The sequence below is a fragment of the Apium graveolens genome, chromosome 2 (genome assembly GCF_009905375.1).
Source record: "Apium graveolens cultivar Ventura chromosome 2, ASM990537v1, whole genome shotgun sequence".
Classification (NCBI taxonomy): Eukaryota; Viridiplantae; Streptophyta; class Magnoliopsida; order Apiales; family Apiaceae; genus Apium; species Apium graveolens.
The window spans coordinates 98,032,575-98,047,357 of record NC_133648.1 but is presented as its reverse complement, the minus strand read 5'-3'; the positions used below and the strand labels follow the sequence as shown (position 1 = coordinate 98,047,357).

Sequence of the window (14,783 nt, the reverse complement as noted above, 5' to 3'; positions counted from 1 at the left end):
TCTTGTATGGATGTAAGTGTAGTCCCCATTTTATTGGGATGAAGTGTGAAGAAAAGAATTTGTCAAGTCCTAAGTTAATTCAGCACACCAAGAATGAAGTGGAGTTGATTTGGAAAAGAGTTGAAGCACCTTAGAATGGACAGAGAAAGAACGCGGATTTGTATTGAAAGGATATGAAGGATAGAAGTAGGATCAATGGTATTATTAAAGGTGTTACCTTGAAAAGGGTTGATTAGGTTCGAACCAAAGGGCAGCTGAGTCACAGATATAGTGGACCGTTTAAGATACTGAGAAAATCAGGTAAAGTCGCCTATGATTTAGCGTTGTTGCCATAGCTGCAGCATACTCGTAGCACGTTTTAACGTTCATATACCAAAAGAATATATCCTCAAATTGAATCAAGACCGTGTGTACGAATCAATCTAGAACCTAGATCTTAGGAATGAGTTTATATCTTTAATGAGTATGCTTTCGATAAATCCTCGAGTAGAAGAGTCTACTTGGGAGTTAGAGTCAGATATGCTTGACAAATATCCTCACTTGTCTAGTTAGATCAGATTTTGAGGATATAATCTTTTTAAGGGGAGAAGGATATAACGACTCGTATATTTTTATTATATAAATGTGTAATTATCGAATAATTAAAAAAAATATGTGTATGGGTTCTGTCAGCTGGATATTATTTTTTTATTAATTATGTGTGATCGTTGGTGTTCGAGGATCATTTGTGTAATTCATTGTGAAACTGTGTTATTTTATTTTTATATTTAAAGGTCATTTTATTCAATATTTATTTCCATAAATATTTGGGTTATCTCTAAAATTATTTTTATTGCTTTATAATTTTATTTATTATTTTTGGGATTTTATAAAATTTAAAAAGCAATATTTCATTAATTATTTACCCTTAAATGATTTTCTGACTGCGGTTATTTTTAAAATCAATATTAAAATCAGAAATTCTTCAAAATATCTGAAATTCATATTTATTGAAGTTTGGAATATTCCAAGAATTTTAAAATTATTTTGAGAATTTTTGGAATTAATTTCACCCGTGCGTTGATTCGTTTAATTAATAAAAGCGAGTATAAATTGCGTTTCAAAAATTATTTTAAAATTATGAAATTTATGTTTTTATAAACTTCGGGATATTTGTAACATTTTAAGACTATTTTCATGATTTTATGAATTTGTTTTAAGTGCAGCTTGGTTCGTTAATTGTGAAATGCGGGTACGAGTTTCATTTCAAAAATGCTTTAAAAATTATGAAAATTTTATTTTATTAGTTTCAGGATTTTTAGAAAATTTTAAGACTATTTTGATGATTTTTTAAATTTATTTTATGAGTAACCTGGTTCGATAAATTACGAAACACAAATTAAAAGTTGGGCCTGCAGTCAGAAACGGGACACGTGTCACACCCCTGTGAATTCTTGGAAACGTGGCAGCTTTTGGTTGTGGAACAAAAAAAAGTAATATAAAGAAAATAAAAACACACAAACACACTCACAGTCTTTGTACTCTTTCCTCATCCCCTTTTCTTGGCTCAGTTCCTGTCATTTTCTTTTCCCGTCAGCGCCAGTTTTCTTTTCTTCTTTTTTCGGCCGGGCTTTGCCGGTTCGCGAGGTTGTTCAATTCTGGGATTTGTTAATTGCAACTATATATATATAAGTATGTCTATATATCTGCAGTTAATTATTTTCGGTTGCTGCCTCTAGGAATCTCCGAGAGGTGTGGTGGCTTGACTCCGTAATCGCCACTTGGTGTCTCTGTTTGCTGTGCTACTTTTCCGGCCACCGCGCGTATGCGCGTGTGGTGGAGGGGTGTTTGCTGCGATGTTTGTGTTTGTCCGAATAATGATTTGTAAATTCTTGATTAAATTATTCGATTACTATTAATTTAATTATTCGAATTTATATCTTAAAAATTCGAATGAATTTTTGATGATTAATCGAATAGTTATTTCAATTATTCAATATTTAATTGGTATAATTCGTAATCGAATAGTTGTTTCAATTATTCAATATTTAATTGGTATAATTCGTATGGGAAACCCAAATTATTCGGGCACCGACGAATTTTACCACCTTCGGCGATGAACCTCGGTGAGCTGACGGTGGACGGTGATGAATTAATTCTGAGTCCTAATTTAATAAATAAATAAAACAATTTGTATAAAGTGTTTTCGAAACTAAATAAATATTTGTATTACTAGTTGTATCGAAATGTGAGTTACGTTGTAATGTGGATTGTGAATTATTGTGATTTTTTGGGATTGATATCGATTTTTGTTCGACGGGTAGTCCGATAAACAAAGGAAGCGCTGCCCGATTTTCGGGAAAATAATTCCTAAAATTCGGGAACGTATCTTGTAAAATATCGAAAATGTCAGTCGAATGTACATAACTATATAATTATAAATATAACTATTTTACAATAGTGCTTGCGTGTTGTGATAAATGTATTGTAAAGATTCGTCAACCCTATCTTCTGAATCGATTGCTGTATATAATTATCGGAAAAGGTTATTGAACTAAGTTGTGAATGCGAAACCTGATTGTCAGATGTGGTGAAATATTTTACCAAAATCAATAACCCTAATTTCGTAAAATGACGAGTATACGTATTTTTTGAAAACGAGCACTGAATCGATTTTTAAAAACATGAACCCTAATTGTTGCGTGTGTTATTATAATATGTACAATTACGAGTTGGGATTGTTATCGAATGGGTAGGTTTGTTAGCGAGGATATGACAAGCATACCTAGACGTCTAACATAGACTAGTTCGACCCTGTAGGTGTTAGTCGAATACTCGAGAAGTGGTGTTGGACTAAAGATAACCTAGTGATCAATCGACGAGCTCAGCAGATTCCCAAGCGAAGGACCTGAGCATTGAAGTCGGATCCAGGATAGTCTAATAGATAGACGATATAGCCAAGCGTCAAATTCTGTTCAAGGTCCATCATAGATAGTTGTAAGCTCTGCAAGGCAAGTACCCCTGACCATTCTTTTATGGTTCAGTATATATGAATAGCTAATGTTTTATTCTCGTAAAGGAACATAAGCGTTTTAAGTTACGCATCCCCTGTAGTTAAAAATCACTATTTTCAACCTGTTTGGGGAAAAGTAACTTCGAAAGGTACCTATCTCGAATGAAATGATTTATGGACTAGATTTTCTATGTGTGTTGTTAAAATGAATGGTTTTGAAATGAGATAGGTACAAGTGTTTTGAAAACTGGATAAAACGATCAGATATGGGATACATGGGGGCCAGAGTAGGCCTATTGAGGTGGTGTAAGAGGCTAATTCGGTTCCATGCATTATATAACCGATTAGTCCAGCAGGTCAGAGACCTAGCTAGTCTCTGAGTTCCGGAACAGGTAAATGGGATGACAGTTGGAGCCGTCTGGTGTTGATAGCCTGATTAACTATCTTTACATATCCACTACGTATCCGATTTGGCTTTGTGGTTCTCGTAACGGAACAAGTGATTTATATAGTGGATTTGGAAATGAAAATGGCATGCTAGAATTAAACTATGGTATTTATACACAGCACACTACTGATGTTATTATTTTACAGAGCATGCTAGTTTTGAATATCCAGTTTATACATGTTTTACTTGTTTTCTCGCGAGTTATGAATTTTGTTCCTATAACTACTTTACTTTAAATCGTTTACTTGTTATTCATATACTGGTGCTGCTGAGCAATTGATTGCTCACCCTTGCAGAATGTTTTATATATGTATTGCAGATGCCTAGGAGATTTTTTCGTGGCAGTCGACGCAGAGTTCTAGTTCTTTTGGTGTCAGACTCCTCTGAGATAGTTGTGTTGGACCAAGGATGGTCTGTTGAATTGCTGTATTAAGTTAGCTGGGTCAGGATGGTTTGTTGTAAGTTAGTCTTCTAATAGTTTAACCTAAGTCCTACTTAAACCTCGAAAAAGGTCTTGGTAAAGGGGCCGTAATTATATTCTATCATTGAATTGATTATATTATTATTGTTGTTGTTGATGACGTCAACTCCTGACCCTGGGGTTGAGGCCGTCACAAATTATCTTGAGCATCCACTGTCCAAGATCCATATAACTCTCTTTATTTTGCCCTGCACACAATGAGGATTAGGTATATTTAGCTACCCAAATAGTTTTCATTTTGGTAACAGAATTTGGAGAATTAGAATGATCAGATTCAGAAAGAATGGTGTTCATTGATTGATTTGCATGTTTACTTTTAGCTGCAGACCCAATATTAACTTCTTTAAGATCTACCCTCAGCTTGTGGCAACTTTTCATAACTTTCATGTTGCAAGGAATGCAATAAAATTTATCACAGAAGGAATGGGGATCTTCAAATTTTGGTTTATTCTATTTGCACAGTCCTAATCTTGACTCACTAACAACCTTTTGACAAAGGTGAGTTAGATGATTTGTAGAGCCACATTTCTGACATTGTTTCCTAGGAGCATCTGCAACAAAAGCAAAGTTATGGCTCTTATTTATCCCAATCTTCCCATTTCTGTTTTTCTTCATATTTCCTACATTCTCAGTCTTAACCTCCTTGAATGGCTTCTTGGGGGTTTGATCTACCATGGGCTTCTTCTCAGTTTTAGGAGTTGAAGTTGTCTGTGTATTTCTTGTCATTGTCCTCATCAGCAAGTTCTTGCTTTATCACCGACTCAACTTCACTAAAATTGGCTTCACATGCCTTGAACAGAGGTGAATACACTTTCCTCAGTATAACTGGGACATTTTCATTTATAATTGTTTTTCGTCTGTCACCTTCAACTTTCCTATTGCAGTTTAATACATCATAATCCAAGCCAATAGCTATGTTGGCACATGGCTTGTTCTTCTCATGGTACTGACCAATTAGCCGAGATGCGTTTCCAAATGATTTCAATTTCACTTCATTCTTCTCTAGCTTCTCCCTCAACACAACTTCTAACTCAATAGCACACTTTTGCTTATTCTTTAAATATTCATTTTCTTGCCTGACAGTTTGAAGCTCAACAAGCTGCAGTTCCAGATCTTGTTTCTCAATCTCAAGCTTTTCATTTACTTTTGACAGCCTACTCACTTCTTCAGTAGCTGCCACCATGCTTGTGTGTATGTGAAACATCTCTATACTCATCTTTTCAACAGTCTCCTTATATTGAATAACATTTAAATCAATAGTAGTAAGAGTTGGTACCTCTATTTTTGATAAGGATGACTCTCTTTGCTCCAAGGCCATGAGTGCATTGCATTCAAACTCCTCATCTTCATCATTATCAGAATCATCCCAACTTTTGCCTTATGCAATATAAGCTTTACCAGACTGTTTCTTCAAGAGAGCTTCATACTTAGCTTTCAACTTCAAATGTGCCTTGTCCTTTTTCACTTTCTTTGGCTTTCTACACTTTGTGACAAAGTGGCCCAAATCATCACAACTAAAGCAACTGATCTTTGACTTGTCAACAGATCCTGTGTGTAGCCACTTTTGTTGCCAGAGTTGTACTGAGCTTTTGCCTTCCGGCTGTTGTCCTTGTTGGATGTCTGTCCCTTACTTTTGAAGAACTTCGGGTTCTTTACTCTAATGTTAGAGATTTTTCTTGCTAGGTAAGCCATGGATTGATCTACCTCATCCAATTCATCCAAGGTATAAAATTCATCTTCTTCAAGTTCCAGAATAACTTGCTTCTGTGGCTCCTTAATCTTTGTTCAACACTTGAGGTAGTTGGAGTCTGAATTTCTTGTTTATCATCAGATGAGTTACAATCATTAACAACTAGTGCACTTGATCCATCAACAATGTGCCTTTGACCAGTTCTTAAAGAATTTCTTTGAATCATTTCCAGTTCATAGGTTTTTAAAATACCATATAAAACCTCCAATGTTATTCTGCTCAAGTCTCTTCCTTCTCTTATAGCTAAGATTTTCTGTTCAAGATGGTCAGGAAGGGTGACCAAAAATTTCAAGTTAACCTCCTCAGCTTCATAATACTTGTCATGAAGCTACAAGTCATTTATCAACTTATTAAATCATTTAAAAATATCAGTTATACTTTCCTTCGGTTTAGCCATGAAACCCTCATACTAAGACACCAGTATTTTCCTCTAATTTGACCTAACTTCCTATGTACCTTTACACAGTGTCTCAATCTTCTCCCATACTTGCTTTGCTGTGTCACAGTTGACAATATTGTTGTACATAACATTGTCAAGTAACTCTATTAGAATTTATTGTAAAAGACTTTCAAGAGAGACTTTTTCTTTCTCAGTTTCTATGTATTTTGAAGGATCTTTAAGACCATAATGAGCTAGGATGACCATGTCCCCATTCGTAGACTCTTCAATCCTTTCCATAGGAGTAAAAGGTCCATTTTTCAGAATCTGGATGTACAAGGGGTTGGCCATCCTTATTAACAAAATCATCTTTTTCTTCCATAATGTGTAGTTGATCTTATCAAAGGATGGTATCTTTATACTGCTTCTCTTTTGTGTATTCATTCTTCCAAGATCTTTATCTGTTTACTTTCAGATTTTGCTATGATACCACTTGTTAGATATTAAATACAACACAGAGGAAGGGGTGGATGTGTTTTGTTGATTTTTAAGCTTTTTCAAACTATTTGGATATGGTGAACAAATTAGTCTAATTTGTAGAGATATTGTTTTTAAAAGAATTAATAAAGAATGCAAACACAGTATTTTTAAAACTGACTTAACTTTGTATTACAATTAAGTATGTATGGCAACAAATTTGTAGGTTCTTTGTAAGTAAAGTACTCAGCTTCTATCTTGAGAGAGTACAAGAAAAATTAGATCTGTTTGTTAATCTTAAAAATAAAGGACCAATGTTTACTTTATAGATTAGTAAACATGGGTTTACACAGCATGCAATAAGATGTACTAAACCCTAATTTAAGTTATCTATAAATTTTTCCATTTCTAGATTAGTGAATCTTTGCAAATTGTGTAGGTCTGTGACTTTCCTTTGTCAGTTAATCTTGGCCTTTGATCTTGCACTCTTTAAGCTACTTTTATAGACTTTTCAATCTAAGTGATTAGATCATTTGTTTATTGATAATATTGAATCTTTATCTTTTCTGCATTATGTACTTGAAAAAAAAAGATGTCCAGTTAGTTGTATAGAGAACTGACATCTCGATAAATATAATGGCTTATCGAGATATCTGAGTTCTTTATAAGTGTTTGGACTTATCGAGGTCTCTGAGTTCTCCATAAGTGAACTTGACTTGTTGAGATCTCTGAGAACTCCATAAGTGAACTTGACTTGTCGATATCTTTGAGATCTCTAATGAGAAATTGATTTATCGATATCTCAAATCTTCACATCTTCAGTTTGACTTGTCGATATCTCTAGGTTCTCTAAATGCAGAAATGACTTGTCGATATGTCTGAGACTTCTCTATAAGCCATTTTGGAATTCTCGATAAGTCATTCTGGAGTTCTCGAATGACTCCTCTATATAACTTGATCTGTGACTTGTAGATATCATGACTTCGAACATTTTTCCTAAAACAAATTTATTCAAATCCAAGCTTCTTCATCTTTTCTCTGAGGCATGATCTTGTTGATATTCGTCCTGAGCTTATTCTTAGGCTTGGGATTGTTCACAGAAAAATACTCCAGTCTAATCTTTAACATTTTTACAGACTCAAGTAATATAATACAAAATACAGATTTAGACTATCATACAACTAAATCTTAGGGTTGTCAATGTGACTTAGTCTTGTTATGATACATGCATGTCTTGCACAACACAGATAAAGAACTTGGAAGAATGAATACATTAAAGATAAGCAGTAAAAAGTTACCAGCTTTTGATAAGATCAACTACACATTATGAAAGAAAAAGTTGATGTTGTTTCTAAGTATGGCCAACCCCTTGTACATACAGATTTTGAAGAATGGACCTTTTACTCCTATGGAAAGGATTGAAGAGTCTATAGATGGAGACATGGTCATCCCACCTGATTATGGTCCTAAAGATCCTTTAAAATACACAGAAACTGAGAAAGAAAAAGTCTCTCTTGACAGTGTGTTAGATATGAATACAACACAGAGGGGGGGTGGGTGAATGTGTTTTGGCTTAAATATTTACTTTTTGATCTACTTTGGGTTTAGCAGTTGGTTGTTATCAATGATTTTATAGAATAGATGTTAGACATAAATTACAATGCAAATATGTAAAACAAAGATCTTCAAAACTCACTTAATTTTATATTAAAAATCAAGTAGTATTTTGCTACAAAATCTCTAAGTTCTTGGTTTAGAACTTAGCTTCTTTCTTGAGAGAGAATACAATTTTTAATCTATTCAGTCCCCCCTAAACAAAGGACCCCAGTTAACTTTATATGATAGTTAACTTTGGTTTACACAGTGAACAATAAAAAGTGCTAATCACTTTTCTAACCTGTCACTAATCACTTCTATTTAAGGGAAAAGTGAGATTTCCATATCTAGATTAGCATATCTTCATCCACTGTGTATTGGTTGATCCTCCTTTGTCAGTTAATCTTCACCATTAATCTTGCACATCTCTCAAGCTGCTTTTTGTAGACTTGTCAATCCAGCCGTGTGAATTGTTTGTTGATTTGCAACCTTGGATATTGAACTGTTCTGCAATTCTGTACTTAGAGAAATTTCTTCACTTCGAGATCTCCAATTAAGCTGTAGAGAACTCGACATCTCGATAGGCATGTTGGCTTGTCGATATCTCTGAAATTTCATTGTTGACTTGACTTATCAACAACTCTGAGTTCTCTAGTGAATCTTGGTTTATCGATAACTCAGAGTTCTCTAATGGACTTTGGCTTATCGATAACTCAGAGTTCTCTAATGAATTTATACTTGTCGATATCTCTGAGTTCTCGAATGGGTATCTGACTTATCGATATCTCCAATAGCATTTCCTGAGTTCTCGATAGACAATTCCTGAGTTCTCGATAGACAATTCCTGAGTTCTCGATAGGTCTTTCTGGGTTCTCGAATGACTTCTCTATAACACTAATTTTGTGACTTGTAGAGATCTTGACTTAGAATGTTTTTCACCAAACAGAATTATTCAACTCCAAGCTTCTTCATAATTCTTCTGAGGCATGACCTTCTTGATCTTCTTCCAGATAGAATTCTTAGGCTTGACACTGTTTAGGGAAAAATGCTCCAGTCTGCTCCATTTATATTTTACAAACATTAAGTGTTACAAGTGTAAATTACAGATTAAGGTTACAATACAACTAATATTAGGGTTGTCAATATGACTTAGTCTTGTTATGATACAGGCATGTCTTGCACAACAATCTCCCCCAATTTGTGAGAAGATTGCTTATCACAAATTCATGCCTGTTAATAAGACTAACCCCAAGTTAAAGAATGAAAATAAAACAATACAAAAGCTGATACAACACTTGTACATTGAACATTTGACAGTTTACAATAATTAAGTAAAGACTGAGCTTTTTTATCCTTTCTCAATTATGTTCTTAATCTATACAAGTATTTCTAATTCTTCTAGGATGGGGGTGTCAGTTAAAGCCTCTATTAGTTTCAGAAAATCTGGCTTAGGATAACTAGCTAACATCCCTATCCTGTATCTTGACAAAGAGCCGGTTTTTACATCCAGAAATCTTCCATCCTTTGATATTCTGCTCTTTCCTGCTGCCTTCAACTCTTCTGATCTTCTAATATACTCATCAATGTCATGCTCATACTTTCTCCTCTTTTCAGCTAGCAAATCTCTATGCTCATCTCTCATCTCCTCTCTGTTAACCACAAACACTGCCAATACTGTCATGCCTTAGTGGCTGAATCTTTACCATTCATCAAGCTTAGCATCCTTTTCAGTTCAACAATTGAGAGAGAATCCATTAGTCTATTTCCAATCTTTTCAAAGGACCCATCACTGTAGTAGATTTTAACTTCTTTGATGTGAACAACCCAAACTCTGACCATTCTTTCAGCTAGCTGTTGGAAGTAGTCTTTATCTGAATCAACAACATTTAGAGGTTGGAAATCATCTTGATCATATCTGTTCCAGATGGCCTTTTCACTAAATCCATGATCATTGAGAAATTCAGCTATCAGTTGTCTTCTTCTTTATCTTCTTTGTCTTCTGAATCATCTCTTGACCTTGGCTTCTTTTGGACCTATTCCAACAGTTTTGAAGTGTGTTTTATGGGGTGGCTTGAATGAAGGTACAGTTTTGAGTCTTTTCAGAGAAGTATGGCTGTGAGTGATTTGAGTTTTGATGAGAGAGTTTGCAGTGAGCTTGTAGAAATATTTAGACTTAGAGGTTTGAGGTTGAGCAGTTTTTGATTAGGTTGAATGTGAAGGTTTAGCAATTGGTATTTGGATATTTAGGGTTTGGAGGGGTTGTGAGGTATCATTATTTTGACTTTGTCTCCTTCCACCCCTCCTTTGAGTCTCAGATCCACTGTTCTCCTCCTTCTCTTTCTCACTATCACTTTTTCCACCAATTGCCTTGCTAGATTGACTTGAGTTTGAGTCAGAAGGGTTTGACCATCTTTCTTCTGCTCATCATCACCCAAGTCATTTTTGTTGATTTGAGTTTTAGGCAAATTAGCTTCAGGGTTATCAATGTATCTCCTCAGAATCTTGATCATAGCTTCATCTTCACTAGTCTTCAATTTCTTACTTTTCAACCCAGACTCAAGCACCATTATCAGTCTTCTGTTGGCCATGACACAGTTTTTAGGTACATGGAAATGTTTCAGTTGCTTGGTTGTAGAGCAGATATAGTGCACCCCTTTGCTTGGATGTAGATAGGCTTCTGGGAATGCAGCTTCATGAGCCTTCTTCAACTCTGCTAGTAGCATTTTCTCTTCATTGGTGATTATCCTGACCTTTTTAATCAAAATATCCACCTCGGATGCTCTTCTAGAAATTAGATAATTGATATTGACTTGCATACATCTGTCTACACCAGAATCATTAAGATTGATCACTATCCTTTTCTCCAAAAACTGGTCCTTGACTGGGATCTGCAGCACCCTGATGTAATTGATAGTCTTTTCCAAGGTCTTTTTATAAGTGAAGAAGTTGTTGTTGAGAGAGTTCCTTAGTCCAGTGAGCAAATTGTCAAACTCTTGTGTCATTCCTGGACCTTGGGCAGCCATAAGGAGCTTCTCTTGTTCTAGACCTTGTACTTGACTTTTGAGTTTTGATTGTACTAGCCTTGCATCTATCTCCCCCTTAGTCTTGGTGACAGGCATGAGTAGGGGAGTAGGAATCTCAGGTCTTACAGCTTCAGGCAATGCTGGCAGTGGTATATTGAGTTTTCCCATAATGGCTCCCAAAGCAACTATATTCTGCATTTGTAAATGCTTATGGGATTCCACTAGGGCCTGAATATCATGTTGTTAACTCTCAACCAATGTGGTTAGAGCTCTGACTTGTGAAGATAAATCTGAGTTGGAAGCTTGAAGTGAAGAAATTTGATCTTGAAGTTCTTTTATTTGAGGAGTAGAGGTAGTGGAGACTGTTGTAGCTGAGAAGGACCCAAAGTGTTCATCAACAGCTTTTTTGACACCCTCCATGCGAAGAAATGAAGGCTCATACCTAGTAGTATGCATTTGATTTAGCTTGACCCTGGTATCATTTGAATTTGTGATATGAGCTTGAACATATTCGCACAGGGCCTTGAAAGAACTCTTCATATTTGACACTTCCTTTTCCATGGAGGCCAGATTCATCCTTGACATTTGCTCAGTGAAAGACTGGAATTTATTCTTGATGTCCTTTTGAGAAGGCACAATGTCATCCATCTTTTCCTTGATCAGCTTCCTGATTTTATCTTCATGTCCAGTCAATTTTACTTCAAGGGCCTTTCCAGAGAGATGGAAAGCCTTGAGTTGAGCTTTGTGCACATCCATGATGGCATCATAGACTTCAGGACGAATGAGAGATTTAACATTGCTTCCCATGATAGTTATGTACTCCCTCCTGAATCTAGCTAAAACTTCATCCATTTCTGCCACATGGTCATCAGACAACCAGACATCTACATTGCCATCCTCTTCAGTGATAAGTGGCATTTTATACCACTTAGAACGTCTTATAATGGCTTGAATTGATGTCTTGAAATCTAGTATTTTGTGTATTTGATGCGTTTTTCTAGTGTTTGTGCATTTCAGGGTATTAATTGTATTTCTGGAGAGATTTCATCAATAATAAGCCTTGGCATGTGTTTGGCATTGCAAGCGGGAAGATAGGAGCAGATTGTAGCGATGAAATGGGAGAAAAACAGAGCATTTTCCAGAAGGGGTCTGAGTGCCCGCTCAGCTCTACTGAGCGCCCGCTCAGGAAGCTGAGCGCCTGCTCAAGAATGCTGAGCGGCCGCTCAGGGACGAAAAATTAGAATTATTATTTTGGACTCCTAGTTCTGTTTAACTTCCAACTTCTGAGATATCTAGGATTTATGGGACTCCTATATAAGTAGTTTTCAGAGACGTTTCACAAAGGTTAGATCGTAGTATTAATCAAAGAGCGAGGAGATAAGGAAGAAGACCGTTTTAGCACACCGCAACGAAGAGGAAGCATATTTTCTTGTGATTCTTTATTTTGTTGTAACGTTGGATGCTAGTTTTCTTTATTTTGAACCTAATTACTCTTGTGACATACATATAAGTAGTTTTAGTTATTATTCTCGTGTGTTATTATCATGTTTTCATATGAACCCATGATGACGATGTGTGCTATCATGGGCTAATCGTGATCATGGGGTCGTAACGGATTTACTATGGAATTCTTTAGTTAGTTGTTTAATACCTTAGTGTGTGATGATTGTATGATATCTAGTATTGGTTGTGCTTATTCGTCTTATGTGCGTCAAGTACATAAAAGATAGGGTGTTAATCTCTTGTGAAGCGACGGTGGATCTTGAGATTTAGAACTTGCCATGGTAGCATAGGTTCGTGTACGAGTATGCATGATTAGTGGGTAACTCTAACCGTTTTATTCGCCGTGTGTAATCAAAAGGAATAACTTGTGCTTAAATCATTATGTTGTCAATTTCTGTAGACATATAGGGACTCAACATAATTGATGCCTATTCAACTTCTATCTTAATTATGGATGTTTGCTAGAATGGTATTAGTACAATAAAAGTTGGCTTTTATCAGTTTCGTGTTGTTTGATTAATATCATCACTGTTGCATGCTAAGGGTAATAACAATGACTATTGAAGGAAGTAGTAATGAAGTTGTGATCTCATGTGTATTTTAATATTGTTAATTCAAGTGTTAATTAAGTGCTTAATTCTCGTAGTTAATTGTAGTTAATAATTAGTTAATCAAATCTAAGTGTTATTGTTTTAACATTGAGAAGTAATCGTACATTAGTGAGTGAGTGTAATTGAACATAATTAGTCTGAGTCTCTGTGGGAACGAACTAGAAAGTATTCTATATTACTTGCGAACGCGTATACTTGTGTGTGTTATTGGCGCGTGTTTTCTCCCTAACAAGTTTTTGGCGCCGCTGCCGGGGACTCGACGTATTTGTTTAGTTTATGTACTTACCATCAGTGGTCATTAGGACTCAGTGATTAAGACGTTTTACTTATTATTTCCGGTTGTGTTTCAGGTACTTTAGCGAGCATTTATGCAAACACGTTCTCGTACTTGCAAGAGGACTTTTGATTCGGCTGAGGAGATAGACGAAGTTCTTGATATTCTGGAGAAGATAGATTTTGAAGGTTCGGATTCAGGAAGTGAGCAGAAAGAGCCAGTAATCATGGGTGATCGTATAGTTCCAGCAGATCCAGCTCTTATGGACTTTTCTCGGCCTAAAATTGATGACATTCAGTCTAGCATCATGCACCCGGCTATTGAGGCCAATAACTTTCAAATCAAGCCGGGCACTATTCAGATGGTGCAGAATTCTGTTTCTTTTGGAGGTGCTGCGACTGAAGACCCCAACATGCACATAAGGAATTTTGTCGAGATCTATAGTACTTTCAAATATAACGGTGTGACTGATGAGGCTATCAAGCTGAGGCTTTTCCCATTCTGACTGAGGGATAAAGCTAAGGACTGGATACATTCTGAACCAGCTGGGTCTATCACTACTTGGCAAGATATTGCGCAAAAGTTTCTGGTGAAGTTTTATCCAATGGCGAAGACTGCGGCTATGAGGAGTGCTCTTACTCAGTTTGCGCAGCAACCTACAGAATCTATGTGCGAAGCTTGGGAGCGCTAGATGGAGATGTTGAGAAAGTGTCCACATCATGGAATGCCTGATTGGATGGTGATCACTGGTTTCTATATTGTTTTAGGGGCCCATGCTCGATGCAGCAGCTGGAGGCGCCTTGTGGGCCAAAAGCTATACGGAGGCTTATAATCTTATTGAGACTATGGCTACAAATGAGCATCAAAACCCGACTCAAAGGATGATCCCTGAGAAGGTAGCAGGTATTTTGGAAGTTGATGCAGTTACAGCTATTGCAGCGCAGCTCCAAGCGCTGTCTATGAAGGTCGATTCTCTAGCCACCTATGGAGTCAATCAGGTTCTCATGCTACGGATCAGTGTTCTCTTGTTAATGAATATGTTCAGTATATGAACAATTATCAGCGACCGCAACAGCCTGTACCAGCTACTTATCATCCTAACAACAAAAATCATCCAAATTTCAGCTGGAGTAATAATCAGAATGCTATTCAACAACCATATCAGCAAGGCATAAGTAAACAGTTCAATCCACCTGGATTCCAGCAACCACAACATTATGCTCAAAGGCAATCATATCCTCAACAAGGA

General features: G+C 36.2%; 1 non-coding gene across 1 annotated transcript; it reads right to left on the bottom strand.

Moving 5' to 3' along the window:
* Positions 1–14,153: 14,153 nt before the first annotated feature.
* LOC141709805 (small nucleolar RNA R71) lies at positions 14,154–14,260 on the bottom strand. The gene has a single exon (XR_012570363.1). It is a non-coding gene; the product is annotated as a small nucleolar RNA R71 (small nucleolar RNA).
* Positions 14,261–14,783: the final 523 nt, after the last annotated feature.